This window comes from Moschus berezovskii, chromosome 19 (assembly GCF_049115385.1).
Source record: "Moschus berezovskii isolate FMDL1 chromosome 19, NW_MosBer_1.0, whole genome shotgun sequence".
NCBI classification, from domain to species: domain Eukaryota; kingdom Metazoa; phylum Chordata; class Mammalia; order Artiodactyla; family Moschidae; genus Moschus; species Moschus berezovskii.
In genome coordinates, this window is record NC_142478.1 from 1,620,708 (window position 1) to 1,635,821 (window position 15,114).

The 15,114-nt window shown below is 50.0% G+C and overlaps 1 pseudogene; it reads right to left on the reverse strand.

Moving 5' to 3' along the window:
- Positions 1–204: 204 nt before the first annotated feature.
- On the reverse strand, positions 205–10,334 carry LOC148774803 (C-C motif chemokine 16-like; annotated as a pseudogene).
- Between the last annotated feature and the right edge of the window lie 4,780 nt (positions 10,335–15,114).

The window sequence follows — 15,114 nt, forward strand, 5'->3', positions numbered from 1 at the left end:
TAAGTTACTTTTGGTTCTGAACCACTGGGAGTTTCTGGCAACTTTTATTATTATGTGCTGGGAAGACAATTTGACTTTGTATACAGATTTTTCAATTAGATTTTTGGACTTGGACTGACATCTCAACTCTGAACTCTTTTGATAGATTAAAAAAAAAAAAGACACATAATGACATTTCTATTCCGGCTTGCTAGAATCCTAGCCCTAGCCTGTGCTTCCTGTTTTCAGCCTCAGCTTGTCCCTCAGGTCTTTGAACTCAAGTTCACTGATTTTGACCCTGGCGCTGGTGAAGGACTTTGAAACCTCCTGCTTGGCTGTACACACCGAACATGGTCTGGCTCCTGTGTCAGTCCAAGCCCTGCCCCCTCTCCATGTTCACTCTGGCTCCAGCAAGCAAAGGTCCAGCTTGGCTATGTTGTTTCTGTCGGTGATTCTGTCATCGCTGGGCTGTGAGCTCCTGGAGGATGTTTGATTACAGTTAGCTTTGATTGCAGGAATTGTGGAGAGAAATCCCTGCATCCAGAAGTAGGAACGCACAGCCAGGGAGGGACGAGAAGGGAGCACTGACCTCTGTCTGGGACAAAGGGGAGGGTCAGAGTCTGAGGCCCTTACCTGCCCAAGCTCCTGCCTGGCCAGTGTGGTGATTGACAGGTCAGTACAGGAGTTAAAGTGCTTTTGGCACAAATGACAGAAGCTAAGACCTGCTAACTCGAGCTCGTGTAAAGAAAAGGGGGTACCCAGATGCCCGTGGACAGATTAATGAATGAACAAAACAGGGTAGATACAGACAATGAAATATCATTCAGGCCTAGCAAGGAATGAAACCCTGACAACATGGATACATTTCGAAAACATTGTGCTATGTGAAATGAGCCAAGAGGTACCTAGAGGAATCAAGTTCATAGTGATGGAAAGTAGAACAGCGGTTCCTAAGGGCTGGGGGGAGGGAGGAGGGGGACATGATTGTTTAGAGGGAAGAGAGGTTTCAGTCTGGGGTGAGGAAAAAGTTCTGGAGCTGGATAGTGGTGAGGGTTGCATGACAACATGGAAGTACTCAGTGCCGCTGAATTGTACACTTAAATATGGTAAAAATGTTGGGTACGTGTGAACACACACAACAGAACTGACCTAAACCAACAAAATGTTATTGCAGAGGTGCTAAATGCCACCATGGTCCTTTAGGAATTCAAACCAACACACAAAACAAACAGGAATAATGGGAAGAATGCTGGGGTATCTCATGGAACTGAGGTTAGCCAAACCTCCAAGCCTGGAGTAGGGACAGGGCAGCTCCAGGGGCTTCACCGGACGAGTTCATAGACCCCTTCCCTTGGGACAATGCTCCAGGGCTAGTTTCTCAGGTCCGAAGTTCATCTAAGAGAGAGTGATTGGTCAGCTGGGGTCAGGTGGCATCTGGGTGGGTTAGCTTCAGTTGGGGTCGGGGAGCAAGGAGGCAGGATGATGTAGTACCACTGGGGACCACTGGGGGCAGGCTTGGGTCAGTTTAGCAGAATCCAAGTCATTGGAAGACCAGTCTTCCCAATGATCACTTCACCAAATTGGTTTCTCTATATAGCTTTTGGAGAAGGCAATGGCAGCCCACTCCAGTACTCTTGCCTGGAAACTCCCATGGACGGAGGAGCCTGGTGGGCTGCAGTCCATGGGGTCGCTAACAGTCAGACACGACTGAGCGACTTCACTTTCACTTTTCACCTTCATGCACTGGAGAAGGAAATAGCAACCCACTCCAGTGTTCTTGCCTGGAGAATCCCAGGGACGGGGGAGCCTGGTGGGCTGCCGTCTATGGGGTGGCACAGAGTTGGACACGACTGAAGCGACTTAGCAGCAAAAGCATATAGCTTTAGTTGCCTGACTTTGCTTTGGCTTCACAATACCATTTTGGGGGAATGTTGGATTTTGTCTGAGTCCACTCCCTATTGTTGAGCTGGGGACAGAGAGGTAGGGAGGAGGGGTAAACAATAATCCATGTCTGGAAAAAGAATAAAGTGAAAGTGTTAGCCACTCAGTCACGTCCTACTCTTAGCGATCACCTGTCACCTGCCAGGCTCCTCCATCTATGGAATTCTCCAGGCAAGAATACTGGCGTAGAATGCCATTACCTTCTCCAGGGGAATCTTCCTTAACCCAGGAATCAAAGTCAGGTCTTTTGCATTACAGGCAGATTCTTTACCATCTGAGGCACCAGGGAAGCCCCCCACCTCTGGCCTCGGTGCCATGTAAAAGCTCCAGTTCCCCAAATGGAGAAATTTCTTGGGGGAATGTGAAGACCCTGAAAAAACTGAGGTTAAGTTTCTGCCATCCCAGCAGAAAGGAGGCAGGGAGTTAGAAACAAAGTTGGCAATAAAGGAAATTGTGTTTACTGAATGGTTGAGTTTTGGACCAGGATTTTTACCCCCAGCCTAGCCAAATGCCCTTCGCTGTGCTACAAAGCTTGCAGTGGGAGGGACCTAGGGATTGACACCTCCTTTTGTTTCAGCACCATCTGCACCCACATCACCCTGGGGAAGACCCAATATTGGGGAATTCAGCAAAGCCTCAGCAACAGGGACAAAAGTCATTAGCATTTGACTATTCCCATAAGAAAAGGTTAGGTTTTTTGTTTTTAATTTTTGTTTATTTGGCTGCCTTGGGTCTTAGTTGCGGCATGAGGGGTTTTTTAGTTGCAATGGGTGGGATCTAGTCCCCTGACCAGGATTGAACCTGGGCCCCCTGCACTGGGAGCACGGAGTCCTAGCCACTGGACCACCAGGGAAGTCCCAAAAGGTTAGGTTTTAAAAGCATAATAGAATAAAAAAGAGATCTAGAAAAAGGATAAGGGTGGACAGGAAAAGTCAAGAGTCCCATGAGTCTCTTAATGAGTGGGAGGCCAGAGAGAGCCAGAGGTGGTTTGGCTGTTGGGAAGTGGGACACGATCATTCAGGATGGGCCGGTGCATTGGAGGGAGGTGAGGGTCTGAAAGCAAGACAAGGAAGAGGATGTGAAAGTGCTGTGCTGAGCGTTAAGGATGTATCCCTGCCCTTCTCCAGCAACCTTGGGAGACTGAGACTATATTTGAAATGCTTTAGTGTTTTGAATCTCTGGCCTGTTTCTCTGAATGTGACTCTTTTCATTCAGACAACAAGGTTGCCTGCGTTTTCACAGGGTTACACCATCCCCACGTCAAACTTGGGCTCCGTTGGAGGCCTGACCACCACGGCAAGTTGTGGATCTGGGCTTGACCTTCCACCCATCTGGTGATGTTAACCCAGGCCAACCTCCTGGGAGGCTGCAGAGGACGTCTGGGATCCTTGATGTACTCTTGAACCCAGTCGTCGTCGGCGTTGGTACAGATCTCTTGTTTTCTCTTGGTGATGAAGCTGTGGGGGCAGAGTTAGACCATCAGGGGCCCCGGAGCAGTTAGGGTTCCAGTCCACACACCCTCACTTCTAGCTCACCAGGGGCTTGCCTTGTGCCCTGTACCACCTCCCTAGCCCCCCCCCTTGTCTGGGTCCCCTCAAAAAGCCCCCCTCTCTGGCCTCTAGACCTCATCATCTCTTCTTTCAGCCCTTCTCCATTCAACCTAGACTGTCAGGCTCGGGTTCCATTATGGCCACCGTTTCTTGGACCACATGAACCAGCCACGTGCCTCTGTAAGTGGCAAAGTCTAGAATAAAACCCAGGCCTGTCCTGTGAGAGTCAAAGCCCAGGTCCCTTAACTGCTACTCCCCTGTTCTAGCACAGATACTTGGTTCCGTGTACCCCGATCCAGCCTTGGGCTCCCCTTCCCGCTCCCTGTAAATGTCTGCAGGACGGTGCTTACCTGATTGCTGGCAGGTAACAGTTGAGGGCCTGTCTGTATCCCACCACCAGTTTTCTTGGCAATACTTTCTAATGACACTTCAGGCAGCGGGTGGGTGGAGGGTTCACCGACTCAGGGATTTCTGAGGGAATGACATTGAAAGCTGAGTTAAGAAGGCAGAGAGGGAGCCCATGGCTGCCCACCTCCATCTCCCATCTCTTGCATTTTGTCCGTTCTTCTGATGGCAAAGCCATCTGTCAGCAGGGATTGATGGTAGCTGGATGGGTAACAGACAAGTGAAAAAGATGACTCTTCTATAGGTCTTTCAGCCTCTAGACTGAGCTTCATGAAGTACAAAGGACGAGGGGATTCACATTTGCTGATGAACTTGACTGGGCAAACACGTATTGAGCTCCTATTACAAGCCAGGCTCTATGGGGGTTAGAACATGTGGAAGATACAGTCGCTACTCTTGTGTGCCTTACAGACCAGTCTGGGTGTAAAAGCAAAGTGAAAAGATAAACACTACAAGAGAATGTGGTCTGGGATAGAGTAGAATTTGCTGCAAGGGGCTATGGGAACAGAACAAGGAGCGCCTAACCCAGCCTGGGTGGTTGAGGAAGAAGTCCCACAGCAGGTGGTGTCTGAGAGGATTCCTGAGGGACGAGCAGGACTTAGGCAGACAGAGGGGTCATGGGATCTGGAAGAAAGAAATATGTGGAGGCCTGAGGTGGGGGAAGTTCAGCGTGTCTGGGAGGATAGAGCAGTTCCAGGAACCGCAGGGCAAGGTGGGAAGGAAGAAGTAGGAAGAGGATATTAAAGAGGGCGGGGAGGTCTGCACTCCTTCTGAACTATGTCGGGGAGCCCGGATTCTGTCCTAGAGGCACCAGAGAAGCTGAGGTCGGGGGGGAGGCTGAGATACAGTGATGAACAGGAGAAGTCAGGGCAAGGGGAAAAGGCTTGTGTTTTAAGTTTTGGGGCCTGACAGCATGGGTTAGAGTCTTGACTAAATGACTTGAATCACGGGCAAATTTCTTAACCTCTTTGGATGTCTTCACCCATTAAATGAAGGTAAAAAAGTTCCATCCTATGCAATAGGGGAAGGAGAAGGCAGGATGAATTGAGAGAGTAGCCTTGACATATATACGCTATCCTGTGTAAAACAGATAGCTAGTGGGAAGCTGCTGTATAACCTAGGGCGTCAGCTAGGTGCTCTGTGTTGACGTAGAGGGGTGGGATGATGGGTGGGAGCGAGGCCCAAGAGGGTGAGGATGTGTGCAGACATACAGCTGATTCACAGCATTGGCCAGCAGGAACAAACACAACATTGTAAAACAATTATTCTGCAAGTAACAAAATATCCTATGACACACCATAACGAAACAATATTTAAAAAGAAGGCATATATATATGTACAACCAAATCACTTTGCTGTATAACAGGAATTAACAACATTGTAAATCAACTATACTTCAATAAACATAAATCAATAATAATAAAAAAAAAAGTTATGTCCTAGGATCGTGGTGAGGATGAGCTGAGAAAATGCTTGCAAAACCCTTAACTCAGAGTCTGGCGTGGAAAGTGTCGGTGCTTGTGACTACGAGCTGATGGTAGGGAGAATGCTTAAACGGATACAGATGGCTGAGTTCCTTCGCTGTCCACCTGAAAGTATCACAACATTGTTAATGTCTGTACTCCAATACAAAATAAAAACTTCTTTTTTTTTTAAAGAGCTAATGGTGGTAATGGCCACTCTACTGGCCTGGAAAGTGCTCTCTCCCCCTCTCTCTGACACTCCCAGAGGCCAGACTTGGTTGGCTGGTAGCGCTGTCTCCCTTGAGCTCCCCTGACTGCTCATCATTCAAGGATATCACCTTCCCCAGCCCCCAGACCTGCAGAGTGCAAATCCCTGACACTTGCGTCCAGTAGGTAGCAAAGCTTGAGACGTCTCCAGGGCACCATTTGGCTGATCCATGCTTTGGCAGGGCCATTTTTCTTCCTGCCTGACCTTCCCGAAGGGCACTGCTGCCCCCTCCCATCCCCAGGAGGCACCTCTACCCGCAGTGACCCTGGTTCTCTAATGCGATGTTTACAAAGACCAGGGGCATCCTGAGAGTGTGTGGGCAGATTACACGGTGTGTGTGACCCTCGCTCCCCCGAGTGTTCACAAAGGCAGAATCCAGCCAGACCATGCGCCAAGGGAAGCCTTAGGGAGAGAGCAAGGGCTGGGGCCATTGAAGGCAGGTATGCACTGAGAGATGGCCTGAGTCTCTGGTCCCTTGCCTGTCACCAACTCTGATAAATGCTGGTAGAGGCAGAGCCCATGCATCCATCTCATGGCTCCAAAGCCTTTCAATCTCCTTCAACCCCTTTTCTCTTTTCTACAAATATTTTTTAGCCCTAGGCTGCGACGCGAGAGACGCCGGCCCCGGCGGCGCAGACGGGACGCGAGAGACACCGGCCCAGGCGCAACGAACGACGCAAAGAGGTGCGGCCGTGAGAAGCTACCCCACGCCTGAGGCCAGGGCCGGCGGCCGAGAGGAGCTACCCCACGTCCAACAGGCGGTGGCTGTGCGGGCGCAGGAGGGCCGAGAGGAGCTACTCCGCCTTCAAGGTCAGGAGGGGCGGCTTTGAGGAGATACCCAGCGGCTGCACTTTGCTGGAGCGGCTGTGAAGAGATTTTCCACGACCAAGGTAAGAGAAACCCAAATAAGACGGTAGGTATTGCTAGGGGGCACCAGAGGGCAGACATACTGAAATCATAATCACAGGAAACTAGCCAGTCTGATCACATGGACCACAGCCGAATGTGGTCCACTGGAGAAGGGAATGGCAAACCACTTCAGTATACTTGCCTTGAGAACCCCATGAACAGTAACAAAGGGCAAAATGATAGGATACTGAATGAGGAGTTCCCCAGGTCAGTAGGTGCCCAGTATGCTACTGGAGCTCAGTGGAGAAATAACTATAGAAAGAATAAAGGGATGGAGCAAAAGCAAAATCAATACCCAGTTGTGGATGTGACCAGTGATAGAAGCAAGGTCCGGTGCTGTAAAGAGCAATATTGCATAGGAACCTGGAATGTTAGGTCCATGAATCAAGGCAAATTGGAAGTGGTCAAACAAGAGATGGCAAGAGTGAACGTCGACATTCTAGGAATCAGTGAATTAAAATGGACTGGAATGGGTGAATTTAACTCAGATGACCATCATATCTACTACTGTGGGCAGGAATCCCTTAGAAGAAATGGAGTAGCCATCATGGTCAACAAAAGAGTCCGAAATGCAGTACTTGGATGCAATCTTGAAAATGACAGGATGATTTCTGTTCGTTTCCAAGGCAAACCATTCAATATTACAGTAATCCAGGCCTAAGCCCCAACCAGTAATGCTGAAGAAGCCGAAGTTAATTGGTTCTATGAAGACCTACAAAACCTTTTAGAACTAACACCCAAAAAAGATGTCCTTTTCATTATAGGGGACTGGAATGCAAAAGTAGGAAGTCAAGAAACACCTGGAGTAACTGGCAAATTTGGCCTTGGAGCACGGAATGAAGCAGGGCAAAGGCTAATAGAGTTTTGTCAAGAGAATACACTGGTCATAGCAAACACCCTCTTCCAACAACACAAGAGAAGACTCTACACATGGACATCACCAGATGGTCAACACCGAAATCAGATTGATTATATTCTTTGCAACCAAAGATGGAGAAGCTGTATACAGTTAGCGAAAACAAGACCAGGAGCTGACTGTGGCTCAGATCATGAACTCCTTATTGCGAAGTTCAGACTTCAATTGAAGAAAGTAGGGAAAACCACTAGACCATTCAGATATGACCTCAATCAAATCCCTTATGATTATACAGTGGAAGTGAGAATTAGATTTAAGGGACTAGATCTGATTGATAGAGTGCCTGATGAACTCTGGACGGAGGTTTGTGACATTGTACAGGAGACAGGGACCAAGACCATCCCCATGGAAAAGAAATGCAAAAGAGTGAAATGGCTGTCTGAGGAGGCCTTACAAATAGCTGTGAAAAGAAGAGAGGTGAAAAACAAAGGAGAAAAGGAAAGATATAAGCATCTGAATGCAGAGTTCCAAAGAATAGCAAGGAGAGATAAGAAAGACTTCCTCAGTGATCAATGCAAAGAAATAGAGGAAAACAACAGAATAGGAAAAACAAGAGACCTCTTCAAGAAAATTAGAGATTCCAAGGGAACATTTCATGCAAAGATGGGCTCGATAAAGGACAGAAATGGTATGGACCTAACAGAAGCAGAAGATATTAAGAAGAGGTGGCAGGAATACACAGAAGAACTGTACAAAAAAGATCTTCACGACCAAGATAGTCACGATAATGTGATCACTGACCTAGAGCCAGACATCTTGGAATGTGAAGTCAAGGGGGCCTTAGAAAGCATCACTACTAACAAAGCTAGTGGAGGTGATGGAATTCCAGTTGAGCTATTTCAAGTCTTGAAAGATGATGCTGTGAAAGTGCTGCACTCAATATGCCAGCAGATTTGGAAAACTCAGCAGTGGCCACAGGACTGGAAGAGGTCAGTCTTCATTCCAATCCCAAAGAAAGGCAATGCCAAAGAATGCTCAAACTACCGCACAATTGCACTCATCTCACACGCTAGTAAAGTCATGCTCAAAATTCTCCAAGCCAGGCTTCAGCAGTATGTAAACCGTGAACTCCCAGATGTTCAAGCAGGTTTTAGAAAAGGCAGAGGCACCAGAGATCAAATTGCCAACATCCGCTGGATCATGGAGAAAGCAAGAGAGTTTCAGAAAAACATCTATTTCTGCTTTATTGACTATGCCAAAGCCTTTGACTGTGTGGATCACAATAAACTGTGGAACATTCTGAAAGAGATGGGAATCCCAGATCACCTGACCTGCCTCTTGAGAAACCTGTATGCAGGTCAGGAAGCAACTGTTAGAACTGGACATGGAACAACAGACTGGTTCCAAATAGGAAAAGGTGTACGTCAAGGTTGTATATTGTCACCTTGCTTATTTAACTTATATGCAGAGTACATCATGAGGAACGCTGGGCTGGAAGAAGCACAAGCTGGAATCAAGATTGCTGGGAGAAATATCAATAACCTCAGATATGCAGAGGACACTACCCTTATGGCAGAAAGTGAAGAGGAACTCAAAAGCCTCTTGATGAAACTGAAAGAGGAGAGTGAAAAGGTTGGCTTGAAGCTCAACATTCAGAAAACAAAGATCATGGCATCTGGTCCCATCACTTCATGGGAAATAGATGGAAAAACAGTGGAAACAGTGTCAGACTTTGTTTTTTTGGGCTCCAAAATCACTGCAGATGCTGATTGCAGCCATGAAATTAAAAGACGCTTACTCCTTGGAAGGAAAGTTATGACCAACCTTGATAGTATATTAAAAAGCAGAGACATTACTTTGCCAACAAAGGTCCGTCTAGTCAAGGCAATGGTTTTTCCCGTGGTCATGTATGGATGTGAGAGTTGGACTGTGAAGAAGGCTGATCCCCGAAGAATCGATGCTTTTGAACTGTGGTGTTGGAGAAGACTCTTGAGAGTCCCTTGTACTGCAAGGAGATCCAACCAGTCCATTCTAAAGGAGATCAATCCTGGATGTTCATTGGAGGGACTGATGCTAAAGCTGAAACTGCAATACTTTGGCCACCTCATGCGACGAGTTGACTCACTGGAAAAGACTCTGATACTGGGAAAGGTTGGGGGCGGGAGGAGAAGGGGACGACGGAGAATGAGATGGCTGGATGGCGTCACCGAGTCTGTGGACATGAGTTTGAGTGTACTCCGGGAGTTGGTGATGGACAGGGAGGCCTGGCGTGCTGTGATTCATGGGGTCGCGGAGAGTCGGACACGACTGAGCGACTGAACTGAACTGAACTGAACTGAACTGGGAGATGGAGACAGGGGTCCAGAAACCCTCAAATGGCACATGTGGGCATCCCACTGGGGCGTCTTTTGGCTTCCATGATAGTCCCAGAAATCTACAACAGACTCTGCCCGCAAGGGGTGTCTAGCTTCAGACTCCCTGTCTTGGGCTTAGCCCCAAATGTCCCTCCGCCGGCCTCCCTGACTCCCTTGGTCCTACCCTGCCAGAGAATGGCTTTTCCCACCCACTTGGCTCACCTTCCTCCTCATCACATACGTTTATGATTGTCCCTTTCGCTCCTTCCTTGGCTCTTCCTCCTAAATGATCATTCCTGCTGTGTCCGCAGGACTCCTGATGTGACTTCGACTCAGCTTCCTGAAACAGCCCAACCCCAGCGGATATGGACCACAGCTCAGCTCTGCTTACAAGGGGCTGGTGCGCAGCAGCTCTGAGTGCAGGAGGGGAGGGGACCTGGGGCTGATGACGGAGACCTGAGAGCACTCTTGGCATCACCTCGCTGCTCGCTCCCTGTTCCCTTTCCTCGGTGCCGCCCTCCAGGGACAGGTGGACTCACTTGGCTGACTGTGAACAGCAGAAGTGATGGTGAGGATGAGGAGAAAGAGGGCAGCCATGGAGACCTTCATCCTCTCGGTGGGCAGTCAGGCTCCAGGGGAGGCTGGGCGGACACAGTCTCCTTCCTTGCTGGTCGTCCACGCGGGGCCCTCAGCTCTCTGGATGCTGACCACTTCAGAGTGGGTGGGGGAGGAGAGACGCTGAAAAGGGGTCACTGGAGGGCGGGGTCTGGTGCACAGTTGTTTGCTAATATTTGCATCTGCCTGAAGGAAAAGAGAAAGGGAAAGTGTGGAGAACACGTGCTGGGTGTCAGCACACTTCAGGCCCTATTTTACTTAAACTTCACAGAGGGGAGAAGAGACTTTATTCCCATTTTGCAGATGAGGCCCCTGAGGCTTAGAGAGGCTAAATAAATCTCACATGGGTAGGAGGCAGATGCGTTTAGTTGCTAAGTCGACTTGACTCTTTGTGGCCCCTTGGACTGTAACCCACCAGGCTCCTCTGTGGGATTCTTCAGGCCAGAATACTGGGGTGGGTTGCCATGCCCTCCTCCAGTGGAGATTTTTGACCCAGGGATTGAACCTACGTCTCCTGCATTGGCAGGTGGATTCCTCACCACGGAGCCAGATAGGTAGTCCTGAAAACAGAATCTGTGTGGCTTCATCATGTTCCCTGCCCTTATCTCTACTTTGGGAAAGAAGACGGAGAGTTGAACCGACCTTTTCCCCAGGTGCCCAGTCTTCGGGAGGCAAACGGAAAGCAGGGTTAGCGAGAGCACAGACTGAGGCAAGGGTCGGGTTCAGTGGCCTCGGAAGAGAATGCTCCCGCAGCCCCCGTCCAAGGACAACACGGTGGAACTCACACGTGCTTGTTGCGGATTATGCCACTAAGACTCTTCCCCCAGTTCCTAAAGTGTCAGATCTTTGGGTCCCTGTTTGTTGAAATGTTTGTCTCATTTGTCGATGCTCTCATTTACCTCTTTGGACCTTGGACTGGGAACCAGTTTCAGGTCTAATCGGCTGATCCCTCCTGGGTGCCCTCGTGCGTGCGGGTAAAGTCTCTTCAGTCATGTCCAACTATTTGCGACCCCATGGACTGTAGCCCACCAGGCGAGAATACGGGAGTGGGTTGCCATATCCTGTTCCAGGGGATCTTTCTAACCCAGGGATCAAACCACCTTCTCTGAGGTCTCCGGCATTGGCAGGTGAGTTCTTTACCCCTAGCGCCACCTGGAAAGCCTGGGTGCCCTCAGTGTGGGTTAATCCAATCTTCCACCGCGGCCAATCATGGCTGGCAGAGGGCCGTGCAACACGGTGAACCTGACAACCTGCTTCTGGGTTCCAGAGTTCCAGCTTCTACCCTTGGCTTTGGCTAAAGCTGGACCTGACCCCTCGGGCTTCCCTGGTGGCTCAATGATAAAGAATCCGCCCGCAGTGCAGGAGTTGCAGAAGATGCAGGTTTGATCCCTGGGTCGGGAAGATACCCTGGAGGAGGGCATGGCAACCCACTCCAGTAGAGGGGCTTGGTGGGCTACAAAATGACTTAGCGTGGGCACACGGACCTGCCAATCAGTATCTTCTCTTTTCAAACTGCCTCAGAACCCTGTTCCAGGCTGAAGGCAGCTTTCAGAGAAGTGAGAGGATTTGATCTTTGATGGACTGACCTCTAGAGGCATGAGGGAATGTTTCAAGAGATGGGAGTTGTCGGGGGAGGGGGGCGGTGCGTGGGGAAACAAGGACGTCAAAACTCCTTGTGGGTCTTGCTGTTTGGCAAGACTGCTTATAAAATAGGGAAAAACAGGCAATGCAATTAGCCCTGGTGGGTTCAAGGCAGTTAGTGGTGGTAAGGCTGTGGCTTTTTATGAGGGTAGAGGGGTAGGTATATGAGATACCCCCTTAACCTCTGTTTGTGGAGGAGAGGAGGTATGAGGAAGCCTGCTGTGCCTTTGCTCCAGGCCCCCTCCTGGTCTTTGTGGAGGGCTGGAGACCAGGGAGTGTGGTCACAGTGCCTACACTGGGTGTGCTCTTCCTCCGTGTATGCAGAGCTCCTTGAACCGAGAAGAGCGGTCTGAGAGCCTTTGGGGTCAGCTGGAGCATAAGCTTCCTCTTGGTTCCTTTCTCATTCCGTCTATCCACCCATCCACCATCCATTCATCCACCCATCTATGCACTCATCCATCCACCCATTCATCCACCATTCACTATCCATCCACCCATCTATCCATCCATCCATTTATGCATCCAACCGCCCATTCATCCACCATCCACTATCCATCCATCCATCTATCCACTCATCCATCCATTTATGCATCCATCCGCCCATTAATCCACCATCCACTATCCATCCATCCATCCCCCCATCTGTCCACCCATCTATCCATCCATCCACCCATTCATCCACAACCCACTACCCATCCATCCATCCACCCATCCATCCATTTATGCATCCATCCACCCATTCATCCACTATCCATCCATCCACCCATCTGTCCACCTATCCATTTATGCATCCATCCACCCATTCATCCACCATCCACTATCCATCCATCCATCCATCTATCCATCCATCCATTTATGCATCCATCGACTCAGTCATCCACCATGCACTATCCACCCATCCATCCATTCACTGATCTAGTCATCCATTTATCCACCCGCCCATCTATGCATCTATCCATCCACCCATCCATCTATGCACCATCCATTCATTCATCTATGCATTCATCCATCTACCCGTTCATCCACCACCCAACCATGCATCTACCACTCATCCATTCACTTCCTGAGCACCTGATGTGGGCCAGACTTTTTGCTATGCCTTGTGCAGTACACAAAAATGAATAAAACAATATAGTGCAACCTGATGTGTGTATGTGGATGGGGAAGAAGTGGATAAAATTTGTCCATCAATCATTCCTTTCTTAGCCAGCAGGGGACAAAGGCCTTGGGAAAAGCATACAATGAAGACTATGTATAGAATTTGACTGTTACAGAGAGGCGTTTATGAAGATTTAGCTGCAAAATCAAGCTTTCCTTGTGAAGCTTAAATAGATGAATGCACATAGACGCCTTTAGCAGAGTGTCTGGACTATGGATGTGCTATAAAAATAGTATCTGCTTTATTGTGGTCACTGCTGTCTCAAGGTAGCCTTTACACAGCATGTCTTCCTCACTTCCTGCTCAGTTTGTCTCTACCTCCATGGCAGACCTGACCCATTTCTTTTTGCACCAGGGTCTGGCCAAACTTCTGCAGAGTGAAGCATGAGGCTGAGGGCAGCACCCTGAGCTGCCCTGCCAGAGCACGCGTGGCTGGGCTCACCAGTGTCCTCAAGTCCGCTGCCAGTGGGGATATTTAGTAGAAATGAATGAGGGCAGGGAAGGGCCTGACTGGTCTTTAATTCAATTCAGGGCAGCTCCCAGGAGGCTACTAGGGCTGAGTTGGGAGAAGGGGAGTGTGGTTCAACCCGCTCTCTTTAAATCCCGAGCTGTGTCCTCCATTACTTCTGGGTCACTCCTCCAGTTCCTTGATATAGTCCCGGACCCAGCCATCACGGGGGTTGGCACAGATGTAATGGCCCGTCTTGGTGATGAAGCTGTGGAACAAGAGGGGAGAAGGATGACCAACTGAGGCTCCGGGAGCCAGGAAGCGAGAGCCAGTCCTTTCTTCTTCACAGATTCCTCATCCTGCCCAGACTGGTTCCCCTTCCTTAGTTAGAGGCAGCCCAGGACCAGCGTCTTTTCTGAGATACACCCTCCAGCCCCTCAGGGCCCCTTAGACCCATCCAGTCTCCTTGCCCTACCCAGGAAGTGTCCCTTGCCCCCTTTCCCCTCCCCCCCACACCCTTATCCATGGGCCCAGCTTCCTCCTGGCCCCAGCAGGCCCCCCAGTGGCCCCAGAGCCCCAAGTCTGCTTTCCCCCACCCCACCTTGTGCTGCTTCTCTCTATGGACACACCTGAGAGCACTCTGGGGAGCACCCATCCTGCATTCTCCCCCGTCCCAGCCCTACGGGCTCCCCCTCCCCCAGGGCGGTGTGTGGGTGCCACCTACACGATCCCAGGCTTGGAGCACTGGCTGCTGGTCTCATAATAGCTTGAAACACGCTGCCGGGGGACTGCCCGGCTCATATAGGTGAGGCAGCACTCGGCAGGGTAGTAAGGTCCTCCTGAGGAGAAAGAGGGGAGCAAAGCTGAGATCAGGGTGCTTGTTAAAGATGAGGGGTGCTGGCTGCCTCTGGAACCCTAGGGGGTGCAGGAGGGAAGGAAGGAGAGCACCCCAGAATTCAGACAGAGGGCTGTAGAAAAAGCTCAGTCCTCTGGCCTCCCTCTCAGGCTAATCCCCGGGCTCCTCTTTCTCTCCTCCTTCATCACCGATCACCCTGCCTCCTTTTCTCTCATCCCCGTGGAGTCCTTTACCAAAGTCACCCCATGGCTCTAGCCCGCCAGGCTCCCCTGTCCATGGAATCCTCCAGGCCAGAATACTGGAGTGGGTTTCCATTCCCTTCTCCAGGGGATCCTCCCTGACCCAGGGATCAGATCCACGTCTCCTGCACTGCAGGCAGATTCTTTACCGTCTGAGCCACCAGGGAAGCTGTGTTATCACGAGCCCCCCTGCTCTAAACTGGCCAGCTCCCTGACCCCACATTAGACAAAAATACCCGTCCTACAGCATCCTAACCAATCACCTAACACCACCCTTCTAGCAGGAAGTTTCTTTCTCTTGAGGCTATAAAAATTGGCTACCAGCCCACGAAAGGCGCTGTCCCTGTCTTGAGCCAGCCCACTGGCCTAACAGCATCTCCTGCTCTAGTAAACTCTCTTCTCCTCTCATTCTGCCCCGTGTTTGGAAATTCT